The sequence below is a fragment of the Lissotriton helveticus genome, chromosome 7 (assembly GCF_964261635.1).
Source record: "Lissotriton helveticus chromosome 7, aLisHel1.1, whole genome shotgun sequence".
NCBI classification, from domain to species: domain Eukaryota; kingdom Metazoa; phylum Chordata; class Amphibia; order Caudata; family Salamandridae; genus Lissotriton; species Lissotriton helveticus.
Window position 1 is genome coordinate 1,720,906,929 of NC_136068.1, and position 16,032 is coordinate 1,720,922,960.

Consider the following 16,032-nt stretch of genomic DNA (forward strand, 5'->3'; position numbering starts at 1 on the left):
CAAAACCAAAACAGAGAAGGCCTTTTGGAGACCATTACAAAAACAGAACCTGAGGATCTAACTACTTGCGTCACCACCTACAGTCCAGTCACTGACAAAGTCAAGAAGATCGTGAACAAAAATTGGAGGATTCTCACATCTGGCACACTCTCTTGGCCAAAACCGAGATTTGCCAACAGACGATGTCGGAACTTGAGAGACATCCTGGTACACACGAGACCATCTGCAGTTAAACGAGGACAACAAACCAATCTATGGGGAAACCCCCCCATTACTGGACATTACCCTTGTGGCTCTTGCTCAGTCTGTAATCTGACCCAACCAACCAAAGAGTTACAATTACTTCCCAATTTCAAATGGAGAATGCTAAAACACACTAACTGCAATACCAGTCACGTAGTGTACATGATCACCTGCCCTTGCCACCTGAACTACATTGGCATGACATGTAGGAAAGCTAAACAAAGAATTGTAGAGCACAGGAGCAACGTCAAATGCAAAAAAAACACAACCAAGATGGCCAGTCACTTTCTGGAAAAAAAACACACAGTGGATGACCTTAACTGGGTCATCCTTGAAACTCTGGACATAAAGGACAGCAATGCAGAGAGAATCCTTTTTGAAAAGGAGCAACGCTGGGTCCATCGTTTGGGGACAGACACAAGAGGTCTGAATGATAATATTCCTTGGCTGAGTGTGTTGAGATAATAAAATTGTTCCCCCAATTAACACTTGAAGAATTTATACATTCCCTGAAGGCTTCACCCAAGAATGCAGTCTGCCTCCAAGAGACTTAACAGAAGAAACCTATTCATAAGTTGCACTGATAGAGGCACCAGTTATCAACTCAGTCCTCAAATTCGATCAATCTGCCATATTCAGTATGCCCACGAATTTACAAAACATCAAGTATGACCTCGCAACTTATCATCATTTTTATTTTTATTTTTACAAACTTTTTATTTTTATTATAATAATTTTTCGGAACCCACACCTTTTTTTATAATGAAGCATCAGAATTACTCCTTTTTGAATACAATTTATTGCAGGTTTCTAAATCACGTAATCTCCACTTCGTTATATTTTCAATAGTAAAAGGCGCCCAGTCCCCTTTCTATTGCCCTGAACTGAGGACTTCAAAAAACGACCCGGAAGCGGAGCCCCGCCACTTCCGGGTCCCAAGAGGCAGCTGCAGCGCAACGCGAGGCGCGAGGAGAGGAGCGTTAGGTACCCGCTCGAGACAGAATTCTGCTACAAAACCGCAAGTATCATACAAACCGCTTTGCGCTAATGCATAGCTGTCCCTTTTACCTAGCCCCCTCGAAGCCCTTGTCACACCCGAAGGAGGTGTAACTGATGTGCATTTCAGGTACGATATTGAGCGCACAGAACACATCGGCATGAGAGTTCATCACTATTACTTTGGGCAACCTTTATCATGATTAAGATCGAATTGTAGAGACTGCACATGTTTATTAATATTATTGCATGTCATATGATCACGTGTTAATCGAATGCCATATACTTGACCCACCACAATAGTTATCCGAGTGGTGGGGTATTTCCCAACCCTATACACTCGTTCTGCATTAAAGTATGATATACCACCTAAAAACCAGATATTCACTTTTTGCATGAAATAGCTTGCTGGATAAAGAGAGAGTTGAGACTGCCATTTACTGGGGGTTACGAAGTATTGCCATTTTAAGTTGCTACAACTTGTATTGTCCAGTAGTGAATTTGCTACGCTATGTGTCTCCCTTACCCTTGTTTTCCCTTTGTGTATGTCTCTATTATGTTTGAACTATAGGTACATCGTGACCTTGAGAAAAAAAGAAACAGGTTGAAAATTTCCCTTTTCTATACACTTGCTTGCTATAATTTAGTAAACTAGTATCACTTTCACCTTTCACCACGGGTCCTGAAGAAAGCCCTAAAGTCCGAATCCCGGCATAGAGGGCTGAAACATGTCGGCCATTTTAAATCTTTTCGAATGCTAGTGCGTCCTGAGAACCTAATCTTTTCAAGAGAGCGCACGCCACTTGAGCATTCCCCTAATGGGATCCACCCGAACCCAGACTTAATAAAATTCCTACTACTGGGTTTCCGGGGGATTTTTAATTGTTCTACACTCCCTCCACATCACTGGGTCACTACTGTTTTTACCAAGGGTAAGATCCTCCTGGTGGAGGCTGCATACCGAAACTAACCCGATGATTATGCACACACGTGTTCGAAGAGCGGAGAATCAAGATATACCGCTTACCACACTACCCAACACGTGCATGAGGGTTTTTATTTGGAGACACCGTTGTACGATCTCCTGCATACCCTGGTTCACGCAGGACAAGTGATCCCTCCCTATCTGATTATTTGCATTTACCTAAGGAAATTGAGGGATCAGCGTTTTCCTTCTCCCCCATCCATTTGATTAGTATATTCTCTTAGTATGTACATTAAATAGTTAAACAATTAATAACTTTCACGCCTTTCGCGTACGGGGTGCCGTACATGATGTCACACAGAAGCGTTGATGCAACACGTAACGTCAAAGCGAATTCGTAACGTATGCGCGGGTACGCACAGAGTACAATTTGCCGTACAAAGTATGGTGCGATTATCCCAAAAAAAAACAATGAAAAAGGAATTAAATAGAACTACATTTTAATATATTGAAAAAAAAATTCAGAAAAAAATATATTTCAATTTACTTTTGTTATTATTTTACATTAAGAATATGAAATAGAAGTTAAAGAATAAAATAAATATAAATATTTATAAGAAAAATTTAGGAATTTAGTATAGAAAGAAAGAAATACAAAAATTAATCCATTTAAAAATTATCATTTACAAAACCTTTGAAATTCATTGATGTCGTCATTTGAGCTCTCATCAGTGATGTCATGAGTGATGTCACTGGCCATATCATGAGTGATGTAATATGTGACGTCATCAGCAGTGCATTGAGGGCACGCGAGTTATATTTAGCTAAACTAACTATAACGGGGGAATTTCAATGGTTTTGTATGAGTGAAATGTCCAGCTAACTATAATATGTGTGAAACCTATGGTTTTTTCAGTGAATTTGCAATGTTTTTTAAATGCTAATTCCTAACTATAACGTGTGTAAAACCTATGGTTTTTTCAGTGAATATATATATACACACACACACACACACATACACCCACACACACACACACACATATAAATATATATATATATATATATATATATGTGTGTGTGTATATATTACCTACTGGTGGTCGCCAGTAGGTATATATAGTTAGGATTTTTTCTCTATGGGTTTTTTGAAAATTCTATGTCTAATAACTTTGGCGTTTGTGGACGGAATTGGCTGAAATTTTCAGGAAAATGGCACATTTTGTTTCTGAGCAGCCCCTAAAAATTGGGGGGGGGGTTCATCCAGGGGGGGTCGAGAAAAAAGGGGGGTCCCAAAACGTGTTTTTAACATTGAGTTTTCCATAGGGCGGTTGGCCTCACTTTTAGCCCGAACGGCTGAATGGATTTGCACGAAACTTGGCAAAATTGTAGGGACTGGTAGCCCGATGTGCCTTTTGTAGGTCTCAATATATGTGCTACAGTGGATTTTGAGAAATTAACGTTTAAAAAAAGATATATATCTGTAACAGCGGACCGGGCAGCGCTCCAGGACGCGTACTTTTCGCGCAACGGAGCTTTGTGAAGCGAAGCTGATTGGTTCTCCGGCGTCTGTCAACATTCCAAACAGTCCGTAGCGGCCGCCATCTTGTCTCTCGGTAGGATCGAGAGACAAGAGGAGGCCAAAGCGAAGGGGCAAATGACCATAAGGGGGAATAGTAGATCCTCGCTGACCCCCTAGGTTTGATGTGGAGGTTTTAAAAGGGCCCCGCGGGGCAAAAAAAAATAATAATAATAATAATCGAACGGCTGAATGGATTTGCACGAAACTTGGCAAAATTGTAGGGACTGGTAGCCCGATGTGCCTTTGCTAGGTCTCAATATATGTGCTTCAGTGGATTTTGAGAAATTAACGTTCAAAAAAAGATATATATCTGTAACAGCAAACCGCTTCGCGTACTTTTCGCGTTACGGAGCTTTGCGAAGCGAAGCTGATTGGCTCTCCGGTGTCTGTAAACATTCCAAACAGTACGTAGCGGCCGCCATCTTGTCTCTCGGTAGGATCGAGAGACAAGAGGAGGCCAAAGCGAAGGGGCAAATGACCATAAGGGGGCATAGTAGATCCTCGCTGACCCCCTAGGTTTGATGTGGAGGTTTTAAAAGGGCCCCGCGGGGCAAAAAAAAAAATAATAATAATAATCGAACGGCTGAATGGATTTGCACGAAACTTGGTAAAATATTAGGGACTGGTAGCCCGATGTGCCTTTGCTAGGTCTCAATATATGTGCTTCAGTGCATTTTGAGAAATTAACGTTCAAAAACAAGATATATATCTGTAACAGCGCTCCGCTTCGCGGAGATAAAATTATATCTGTATTACCTAGCTGTTGCTAACACCAGTTAGCGACGGCTAGTAGGAGATAGCGACCATCTTGGGCCCCACTTTGCAAGTGAGTGATATTTATCACTAATGACATGCAAAGTGGGCATGCCAAGATGTTAGCGACTGGAAACAGTCGCTAACATCGCTATCTCCTATTATCAACTTTTGGAAATATTCGAGATAAGCGCGAATATCTCCAAAAAGTAACAGCTGCCCTGAGCAGTTCTTAGCCATGTTATCCAATGGGAGGTGGATAACATGGCTAAGAGCATTAGCTCGGTAATGCATGAATATCGCTGAGTTTTCAGCGATATTAATGCATTGCGGTCGTTTTTTATCGTATTTGCGATAAACCTTGATAATAGCAAGGTTTATCTACGATAATTTCTGACGGTAAAAAAATCTTTGCAATGCATCGTTAGGGATAAATATCGCTTAACTTTGGTAATATGTCCCAACGTCTGTTAACGTTCGATTCGAAGGAAATCAGGAAGTGTTGAAAAACATTGTCTGCGCCATCTTGTCTTTTTTCAAATGCCACACTTTTGTCGTGCACGGCAACCATTTTAGATGCCTTGACCAGACACACTCTGTGCACGCTGTCGATCCTTAGCATGGCTCCCCACCCTCGCAAGCATCTCACCCAGGCAGTGGTCACCCCCGCTCTCTGTCTTATGCATGGGTAATAAACCTCCCCCCATCTGCGCTGCTCTTCCCTGAGAATCACACCCTGTGCCCGCCCGACACCTCCCTTTCACCCTATTCACTACCGCACCCTCTGACACTCCTTTTCCTCTGTGTCCGATTGTCCAGGCCGGTCCTAGGCTATCAGCTAGCCCTGCAGATGTAGTTTATGGCCACAGCTGTAAAGAATCACCCCTCTTCAAAGGAGTTATAGTAGATCAAGGCCCACACTCGATGAGATCCGTCACAGCAGAAGCGTTGCTATTATCTGAAAACCATCCTGTATTGTGATTGGGGAGGGGACCGAGCGTGAAGCGGAAGATTCCAGGGATGACTCTTTGTACATCAAAGTTTTTACAATTATGTGTCACATTAAAAATATATAGCACTCCGACAAAGTAGTAAGATTATAAAACTTTAATAATTTATAAATATATACAAGAAAACAAAAATAGTAATAACATATAAACATTTTTAGGGAAAAACAACGAAGTAGCGGTCGGCTGTGCGAATAGTCCCAACGCAGCACAAAGTCCAGATTTCCGGCGTGGGGCGTCGCGGGGGGTGGGTCATCAGTAGCAAACTGTTGTGCGAATAGTTCCAAGGCAGCAGAACGCGCCGAAATCTAGATAACACGAAAGTGATGTCTAGTAAGTTGCCACCCAGCAAATAACGGCGTGGGGCGTCGCGGGGGGTGGGTCATCAGTAGCAAACTGTTGTGCGAATAGTTCCAAGGCAGCAGAACGATGGCACCAAGGTGATGTCCAGTAAGTTGCCGCACTGGTTTTGGTATCCTACAATGCTGCTCCGAATAACGGCGTGGGGCGCCCCGGGGGAGGCGGCGTGAACGGGCCTCTCCAGGTGGAGTGTCATCTGTTGTAGTGGGGCGCCCCTTTACCGTTTCAGTTGCCATTCCGTCCGTTTTTGGTCCACTGTGTCAAAAGCTGCAATTCAGCTGAGTTGCGCCCACTCTTGCGGTGCAGCGATAGGCGGCTGTCACAGGACTCTCAAAATGGCGGCAGGCTCTTTCCTTTTTGGGCCTGGTCCACTGAAATGGCCCTGGGACACCTTGGAAATCGGACGCTTGTCTGCTAGGTCTTGGACCCCATTCTCGAAAGCGTCCCCTCCGCCTTGAGGATTCAACAAAAGTTTTGGGGGCCCCCGACTCCTGCAGGCTTCTGGTGGGGAGCGGCTGCCATGATTGCTCGCGGAATGACCACGACGGAGCCACGAGATGGTGGTGCTTTCATGGTGACGCCAGCTTCAGTGTGAAACATCCAGAAACAAGGTGGGGCTTTCATCGTTTGGGAAAAAAAAAAGTTTTCATCCAATGAAAAGTGTTATTTTTAGGTCATATGATCAAGCCTTCCATCATTAGGAAACCAAAAGTAAAATGAACCAATGAAAAGTTTTATAAACAAGTCACATGACCTGTTATGCGGCATAGGGTATAAAAAGCGTAGAAAATCCGTTGGCACGTGAGGCGGCGTCAGTAGCGGACCGATGTGCGAATAGGCCGAAGGCAACACAACGCGCCAAGATCCGGATGGCACCGAGGTGGTGTCCAGCAAGTTGCAGCACTGGTGTGGTCATCCTACAATGCTGAAAGTCGGCGTGGGGCGCCCCGTTGGCCTGTGAGTTCGCGTCAGTAGCGGACCGATGTGCGAAAAGGCCGAAGGCAGCACAACACGCCAAGATCCGGATGGCACCGAGGTGGTGTCTAGTAAGTTGCCGCACTGGTGTGGCCATCCTACAATGTTGAAAGTCGGCGTGGGGTGCCCCGTTGGCCTGTGAGATGGCGTCAGTAGCGGACCGATGTGCGAATGGGGCCAAAGGCAGCGCAACAATATTTTCGGAATAGAAGACACCACAAGGCGCTGAGATGCCAAGATCCGGATGGCACCGAGGTGGTGTCTAGCAAGTTGTGGCACTGGTGTGGCCATCCTACAATGGTAAAAGTCGGCGTGGAGCGCCCTGTTGGCCTGTGAGATGGTGTCAGTAGCGGACCGATGTGCGAATGGGGCCAAAGGCAGCGCAACAATATTTTTTGACTAGAAGACACCACAAGGCGCTGAGATGCCAAGATCCGGATGGCACCGAGGTGATGTCTAGCAAGTTGCTGTACTGGTGTGGCCATCCTACAATGCTGAAACTCGGCGTGGGGCGCCCCATTAGCCTGTGAGATGGCGTCAGTAGCGAACCGATGTGCGAATGGGGCCAAAGGCAGCGCAACAATATTTTCTGAATAGAAGACACCACAAGGCGCTGAGATGCCAAGATCCGGATGGCACCGAGGTGGTGTCTAGTAAGGTGCACTGGTGTGGCCATCCTACAATGCTGAAAGTCGGCGTGGGGCGCCCCGTTGGCCTGTGAGATGGCGGCAGTAGCGGACCGATGTGCGAATGGGGCCAAAGGCAGCGCAACAATATTTTTGGAATAGAAGACACCACAAGGCGCTGAGATTCGGTTAGCACCGAGGTGGTGTCTAGCAAGCTATGCAGCTGAGTTGCGTGCGCACTTGCGGCGAATAGGTCGAAGGCAGCACAACAATGTTTTCTGAATAGAAGACACCACAAGGCGCTGAGATTCGGTTACCACCGAGGTGGTGTCTAGCAAGTTGCTGCACTGGTGTGGCCATCCTACAATACTGCTCCGAATAACGGCGTGGGGTGCCCGAAGGGGGGGGGGGAGGCGGCGTGAACGGGCCTTCCTAGGTGGAGGCTCGTCTGCTGTAGTGGGGCGCCCCTTTACCGTTTCAGTTGCCATTCAGCTGAGTTTTGGCCGCTCTTGATGCTACAGCGAGAGGCGGCTGCAACAGGACTCTCAAAATGGCGGCCTGTTCTTTGGATTTGGGCCTGGTCCACTAAAATGGCCCTGGGACACCTTAGAACTCGGACGCTCGATTTTTTTTCTTGCTTGCTTGCTATAATTTAGTAAACTAGTATCACTTTCACCTTTCACCACGGGTCCTGAAGAAAGCCCTAAAGTCCGAATCCCGGCATAGAGGGCTGAAACATGTCGGCCATTTTAAATCTTTTCGAATGCTAGTGCGTCCTGAGAACCTAATCTTTTCAAGAGAGCGCACGCCACTTGAGCATTCCCCTAATGGGATCCACCCGAACCCAGACTTAATAAAATTCCTACTACTGGGTTTCCGGGGGATTTTTAATTGTTCTACACTCCCTCCACATCACTGGGTCACTACTGTTTTTACCAAGGGTAAGATCCTCCTGGTGGAGGCTGCATACCGAAACTAACCCGATGATTATGCACACACGTGTTCGAAGAGCGGAGAATCAAGATATACCGCTTACCACACTACCCAACACGTGCATGAGGGTTTTTATTTGGAGACACCGTTGTACGATCTCCTGCATACCCTGGTTCACGCAGGACAAGTGATCCCTCCCTATCTGATTATTTGCATTTACCTAAGGAAATTGAGGGATCAGCGTTTTCCTTCTCCCCCATCCATTTGATTAGTATATTCTCTTAGTATGTACATTAAATAGTTAAACAATTAATAACTTTCACGCCTTTCGCGTACGGGGTGCCGTACATGATGTCACACAGAAGCGTTGATGCAACACGTAACGTCAAAGCGAATTCGTAACGTATGCGCGGGTACGCACAGAGTACAATTTGCCGTACAAAGTATGGTGCGATTATCCCAAAAAAAAACAATGAAAAAGGAATTAAATAGAACTACATTTTAATATATTGAAAAAAAAATTCAGAAAAAAATATATTTCAATTTACTTTTGTTATTATTTTACATTAAGAATATGAAATAGAAGTTAAAGAATAAAATAAATATAAATATTTATAAGAAAAATTTAGGAATTTAGTATAGAAAGAAAGAAATACAAAAATTAATCCATTTAAAAATTATCATTTACAAAACCTTTGAAATTCATTGATGTCGTCATTTGAGCTCTCATCAGTGATGTCATGAGTGATGTCACTGGCCATATCATGAGTGATGTAATATGTGACGTCATCAGCAGTGCATTGAGGGCACGCGAGTTATATTTAGCTAAACTAACTATAACGGGGGAATTTCAATGGTTTTGTATGAGTGAAATGTCCAGCTAACTATAATATGTGTGAAACCTATGGTTTTTTCAGTGAATTTGCAATGTTTTTTAAATGCTAATTCCTAACTATAACGTGTGTAAAACCTATGGTTTTTTCAGTGAATATATATATACACACACACACACACACATACACCCACACACACACACACACATATAAATATATATATATATATATATATATATATATGTGTGTGTGTATATATTACCTACTGGTGGTCGCCAGTAGGTATATATAGTTAGGATTTTTTCTCTATGGGTTTTTTGAAAATTCTATGTCTAATAACTTTGGCGTTTGTGGACGGAATTGGCTGAAATTTTCAGGAAAATGGCACATTTTGTTTCTGAGCAGCCCCTAAAAATTGGGGGGGGGGTTCATCCAGGGGGGGTCGAGAAAAAAGGGGGGTCCCAAAACGTGTTTTTAACATTGAGTTTTCCATAGGGCGGTTGGCCTCACTTTTAGCCCGAACGGCTGAATGGATTTGCACGAAACTTGGCAAAATTGTAGGGACTGGTAGCCCGATGTGCCTTTTGTAGGTCTCAATATATGTGCTACAGTGGATTTTGAGAAATTAACGTTTAAAAAAAGATATATATCTGTAACAGCGGACCGGGCAGCGCTCCAGGACGCGTACTTTTCGCGCAACGGAGCTTTGTGAAGCGAAGCTGATTGGTTCTCCGGCGTCTGTCAACATTCCAAACAGTCCGTAGCGGCCGCCATCTTGTCTCTCGGTAGGATCGAGAGACAAGAGGAGGCCAAAGCGAAGGGGCAAATGACCATAAGGGGGAATAGTAGATCCTCGCTGACCCCCTAGGTTTGATGTGGAGGTTTTAAAAGGGCCCCGCGGGGCAAAAAAAAATAATAATAATAATAATCGAACGGCTGAATGGATTTGCACGAAACTTGGCAAAATTGTAGGGACTGGTAGCCCGATGTGCCTTTGCTAGGTCTCAATATATGTGCTTCAGTGGATTTTGAGAAATTAACGTTCAAAAAAAGATATATATCTGTAACAGCAAACCGCTTCGCGTACTTTTCGCGTTACGGAGCTTTGCGAAGCGAAGCTGATTGGCTCTCCGGTGTCTGTAAACATTCCAAACAGTACGTAGCGGCCGCCATCTTGTCTCTCGGTAGGATCGAGAGACAAGAGGAGGCCAAAGCGAAGGGGCAAATGACCATAAGGGGGCATAGTAGATCCTCGCTGACCCCCTAGGTTTGATGTGGAGGTTTTAAAAGGGCCCCGCGGGGCAAAAAAAAAAATAATAATAATAATCGAACGGCTGAATGGATTTGCACGAAACTTGGTAAAATATTAGGGACTGGTAGCCCGATGTGCCTTTGCTAGGTCTCAATATATGTGCTTCAGTGCATTTTGAGAAATTAACGTTCAAAAACAAGATATATATCTGTAACAGCGCTCCGCTTCGCGGAGATAAAATTATATCTGTATTACCTAGCTGTTGCTAACACCAGTTAGCGACGGCTAGTAGGAGATAGCGACCATCTTGGGCCCCACTTTGCAAGTGAGTGATATTTATCACTAATGACATGCAAAGTGGGCATGCCAAGATGTTAGCGACTGGAAACAGTCGCTAACATCGCTATCTCCTATTATCAACTTTTGGAAATATTCGAGATAAGCGCGAATATCTCCAAAAAGTAACAGCTGCCCTGAGCAGTTCTTAGCCATGTTATCCAATGGGAGGTGGATAACATGGCTAAGAGCATTAGCTCGGTAATGCATGAATATCGCTGAGTTTTCAGCGATATTAATGCATTGCGGTCGTTTTTTATCGTATTTGCGATAAACCTTGATAATAGCAAGGTTTATCTACGATAATTTCTGACGGTAAAAAAATCTTTGCAATGCATCGTTAGGGATAAATATCGCTTAACTTTGGTAATATGTCCCAACGTCTGTTAACGTTCGATTCGAAGGAAATCAGGAAGTGTTGAAAAACATTGTCTGCGCCATCTTGTCTTTTTTCAAATGCCACACTTTTGTCGTGCACGGCAACCATTTTAGATGCCTTGACCAGACACACTCTGTGCACGCTGTCGATCCTTAGCATGGCTCCCCACCCTCGCAAGCATCTCACCCAGGCAGTGGTCACCCCCGCTCTCTGTCTTATGCATGGGTAATAAACCTCCCCCCATCTGCGCTGCTCTTCCCTGAGAATCACACCCTGTGCCCGCCCGACACCTCCCTTTCACCCTATTCACTACCGCACCCTCTGACACTCCTTTTCCTCTGTGTCCGATTGTCCAGGCCGGTCCTAGGCTATCAGCTAGCCCTGCAGATGTAGTTTATGGCCACAGCTGTAAAGAATCACCCCTCTTCAAAGGAGTTATAGTAGATCAAGGCCCACACTCGATGAGATCCGTCACAGCAGAAGCGTTGCTATTATCTGAAAACCATCCTGTATTGTGATTGGGGAGGGGACCGAGCGTGAAGCGGAAGATTCCAGGGATGACTCTTTGTACATCAAAGTTTTTACAATTATGTGTCACATTAAAAATATATAGCACTCCGACAAAGTAGTAAGATTATAAAACTTTAATAATTTATAAATATATACAAGAAAACAAAAATAGTAATAACATATAAACATTTTTAGGGAAAAACAACGAAGTAGCGGTCGGCTGTGCGAATAGTCCCAACGCAGCACAAAGTCCAGATTTCCGGCGTGGGGCGTCGCGGGGGGTGGGTCATCAGTAGCAAACTGTTGTGCGAATAGTTCCAAGGCAGCAGAACGCGCCGAAATCTAGATAACACGAAAGTGATGTCTAGTAAGTTGCCACCCAGCAAATAACGGCGTGGGGCGTCGCGGGGGGTGGGTCATCAGTAGCAAACTGTTGTGCGAATAGTTCCAAGGCAGCAGAACGATGGCACCAAGGTGATGTCCAGTAAGTTGCCGCACTGGTTTTGGTATCCTACAATGCTGCTCCGAATAACGGCGTGGGGCGCCCCGGGGGAGGCGGCGTGAACGGGCCTCTCCAGGTGGAGTGTCATCTGTTGTAGTGGGGCGCCCCTTTACCGTTTCAGTTGCCATTCCGTCCGTTTTTGGTCCACTGTGTCAAAAGCTGCAATTCAGCTGAGTTGCGCCCACTCTTGCGGTGCAGCGATAGGCGGCTGTCACAGGACTCTCAAAATGGCGGCAGGCTCTTTCCTTTTTGGGCCTGGTCCACTGAAATGGCCCTGGGACACCTTGGAAATCGGACGCTTGTCTGCTAGGTCTTGGACCCCATTCTCGAAAGCGTCCCCTCCGCCTTGAGGATTCAACAAAAGTTTTGGGGGCCCCCGACTCCTGCAGGCTTCTGGTGGGGAGCGGCTGCCATGATTGCTCGCGGAATGACCACGACGGAGCCACGAGATGGTGGTGCTTTCATGGTGACGCCAGCTTCAGTGTGAAACATCCAGAAACAAGGTGGGGCTTTCATCGTTTGGGAAAAAAAAAAGTTTTCATCCAATGAAAAGTGTTATTTTTAGGTCATATGATCAAGCCTTCCATCATTAGGAAACCAAAAGTAAAATGAACCAATGAAAAGTTTTATAAACAAGTCACATGACCTGTTATGCGGCATAGGGTATAAAAAGCGTAGAAAATCCGTTGGCACGTGAGGCGGCGTCAGTAGCGGACCGATGTGCGAATAGGCCGAAGGCAACACAACGCGCCAAGATCCGGATGGCACCGAGGTGGTGTCCAGCAAGTTGCAGCACTGGTGTGGTCATCCTACAATGCTGAAAGTCGGCGTGGGGCGCCCCGTTGGCCTGTGAGTTCGCGTCAGTAGCGGACCGATGTGCGAAAAGGCCGAAGGCAGCACAACACGCCAAGATCCGGATGGCACCGAGGTGGTGTCTAGTAAGTTGCCGCACTGGTGTGGCCATCCTACAATGTTGAAAGTCGGCGTGGGGTGCCCCGTTGGCCTGTGAGATGGCGTCAGTAGCGGACCGATGTGCGAATGGGGCCAAAGGCAGCGCAACAATATTTTCGGAATAGAAGACACCACAAGGCGCTGAGATGCCAAGATCCGGATGGCACCGAGGTGGTGTCTAGCAAGTTGTGGCACTGGTGTGGCCATCCTACAATGGTAAAAGTCGGCGTGGAGCGCCCTGTTGGCCTGTGAGATGGTGTCAGTAGCGGACCGATGTGCGAATGGGGCCAAAGGCAGCGCAACAATATTTTTTGACTAGAAGACACCACAAGGCGCTGAGATGCCAAGATCCGGATGGCACCGAGGTGATGTCTAGCAAGTTGCTGTACTGGTGTGGCCATCCTACAATGCTGAAACTCGGCGTGGGGCGCCCCATTAGCCTGTGAGATGGCGTCAGTAGCGAACCGATGTGCGAATGGGGCCAAAGGCAGCGCAACAATATTTTCTGAATAGAAGACACCACAAGGCGCTGAGATGCCAAGATCCGGATGGCACCGAGGTGGTGTCTAGTAAGGTGCACTGGTGTGGCCATCCTACAATGCTGAAAGTCGGCGTGGGGCGCCCCGTTGGCCTGTGAGATGGCGGCAGTAGCGGACCGATGTGCGAATGGGGCCAAAGGCAGCGCAACAATATTTTTGGAATAGAAGACACCACAAGGCGCTGAGATTCGGTTAGCACCGAGGTGGTGTCTAGCAAGCTATGCAGCTGAGTTGCGTGCGCACTTGCGGCGAATAGGTCGAAGGCAGCACAACAATGTTTTCTGAATAGAAGACACCACAAGGCGCTGAGATTCGGTTACCACCGAGGTGGTGTCTAGCAAGTTGCTGCACTGGTGTGGCCATCCTACAATACTGCTCCGAATAACGGCGTGGGGTGCCCGAAGGGGGGGGGGGAGGCGGCGTGAACGGGCCTTCCTAGGTGGAGGCTCGTCTGCTGTAGTGGGGCGCCCCTTTACCGTTTCAGTTGCCATTCAGCTGAGTTTTGGCCGCTCTTGATGCTACAGCGAGAGGCGGCTGCAACAGGACTCTCAAAATGGCGGCCTGTTCTTTGGATTTGGGCCTGGTCCACTAAAATGGCCCTGGGACACCTTAGAACTCGGACGCTCGATTTTTTTTCCCTTTCCTCTACATGCAAAAAAAGGTAAATGCCCGGTACGTTATACGCTTCATCTGCCACGATGTACTCTCCAGAGGAACCGAAAAAAAATATAGTTATGGTAACTATACCATGCATCGTCATATGGAGAGGTGGCACCAATTAATTATAGTGCTGCATAAAAGAGAGATTTGGAGGAGAACCCCCGACCTGCCAGTACATTCATCAAAGAAGTGGCACTGACAGCATCAGAGGCAAGGGAAACGGTCCCAAATATTTAGAAGAACTTTGGAAAGATTAAAATGACATGTTTAGATTGTGGCAAATTAATTTCATGTGGACAGATGAGTGTTACTCTATAAATACAGCATATGAACATCATCATAGTCGATGGTTGGTAGAGACATTTTGACTATATCCTGGACCTGCCCGTCCTCGCCCAAAATGGCGCCGGAATAAATGGGACTCGTAACTCCTTGTTGTGTACTGGTTGCAGAACCTTGAAATCACGAGATACGTATGCAGTTTTGAAGCACATGGCGGGCGGGGACGAGAATTGATTGAGTATTTCGACATCCCTATTGATATTAAGTTCTGATGTGTTATTGATTACTGTACTATTGAAAGTTCGAATTAACGTCACGCATGGTACTTGCCCGCAAATGTATATCTAGATAATTTTATTGTAACTGGCCCTGTCGTATTTTAATTATAAAATGTACGTCCACCGATTCCGCAACTGTTAGACACCTTAGTTCTTGCAACCTAATGGCCCGCCCGTTACGTTCCTCTACAGTGTAAATGTCTATTCATCATATACGATTACAGTTTGCTCCGTGGCCGGCCCACGTGGTTATAGGCTCGTATTTGTATAATGAAATTTTCACAATAAAGGTTTTTAAAAGAAAACATGGTAGTAGTATATACATTGGTAAAGTTTTTAATAATAGTCACTGTTTTAGAATTATTAAAAGGCAAGTGAAATAAAGCAGACCAATTACATGAAGGGTAAAAGGTATAATACGCAGGAACGCAGTAAAGATAAATGGTCAAGGGCTGTTGTGTTTTCTACTCCTGCAACATAAAGTGATCGATAAGAATCTCATATTCAGGCGTATCGGCGACTAAGACAGCAGGTCGACCCTCTTTTGCTCAACGGCTCCGTCATGGGACGAAGAAACGCCCTTTTTCTCGAAAAAAGAATATATTTTACTTGCAGGACAGTTGTAAATTTTCCGGGAAAGTACATTAGCCTGGAACATTATAACATATATTTAAGAAAAAATAATGTTCGGAAGTAATAAAAAGCGTAATTTTTAGGTCATATGACCAAGCCTTTCATCATTAGAATAAGAAAAGTAAAATGAACCAATGAAAAGTTTTATTAACAAGTCACATGACCTGTTATGCTTACGTTACGCGCTGCGCGTCGCGCCCTGGATGACTTCCGGATGCGCTAACGCGGCGCGTCATATGACGCATTACGCGACAACGCAGGTCCAGAATATAGTCAAAATGTCTCCACCAACCAGCGGTCGGAACACAACCCCTTTCAGCAGGCTAAATAGTTCTGTTAAATGACAACAGAAGGGACAGGCAACAAGAACCATCAGTCAAAGAGGGGAGGGCTAGTTCTTCTCTACCGGGTTACATTGGGGCGCTACCGGAACTGATCGAATTGGTAGTCTACAGTGTTTCTGGATGTTTCAGACTGAAG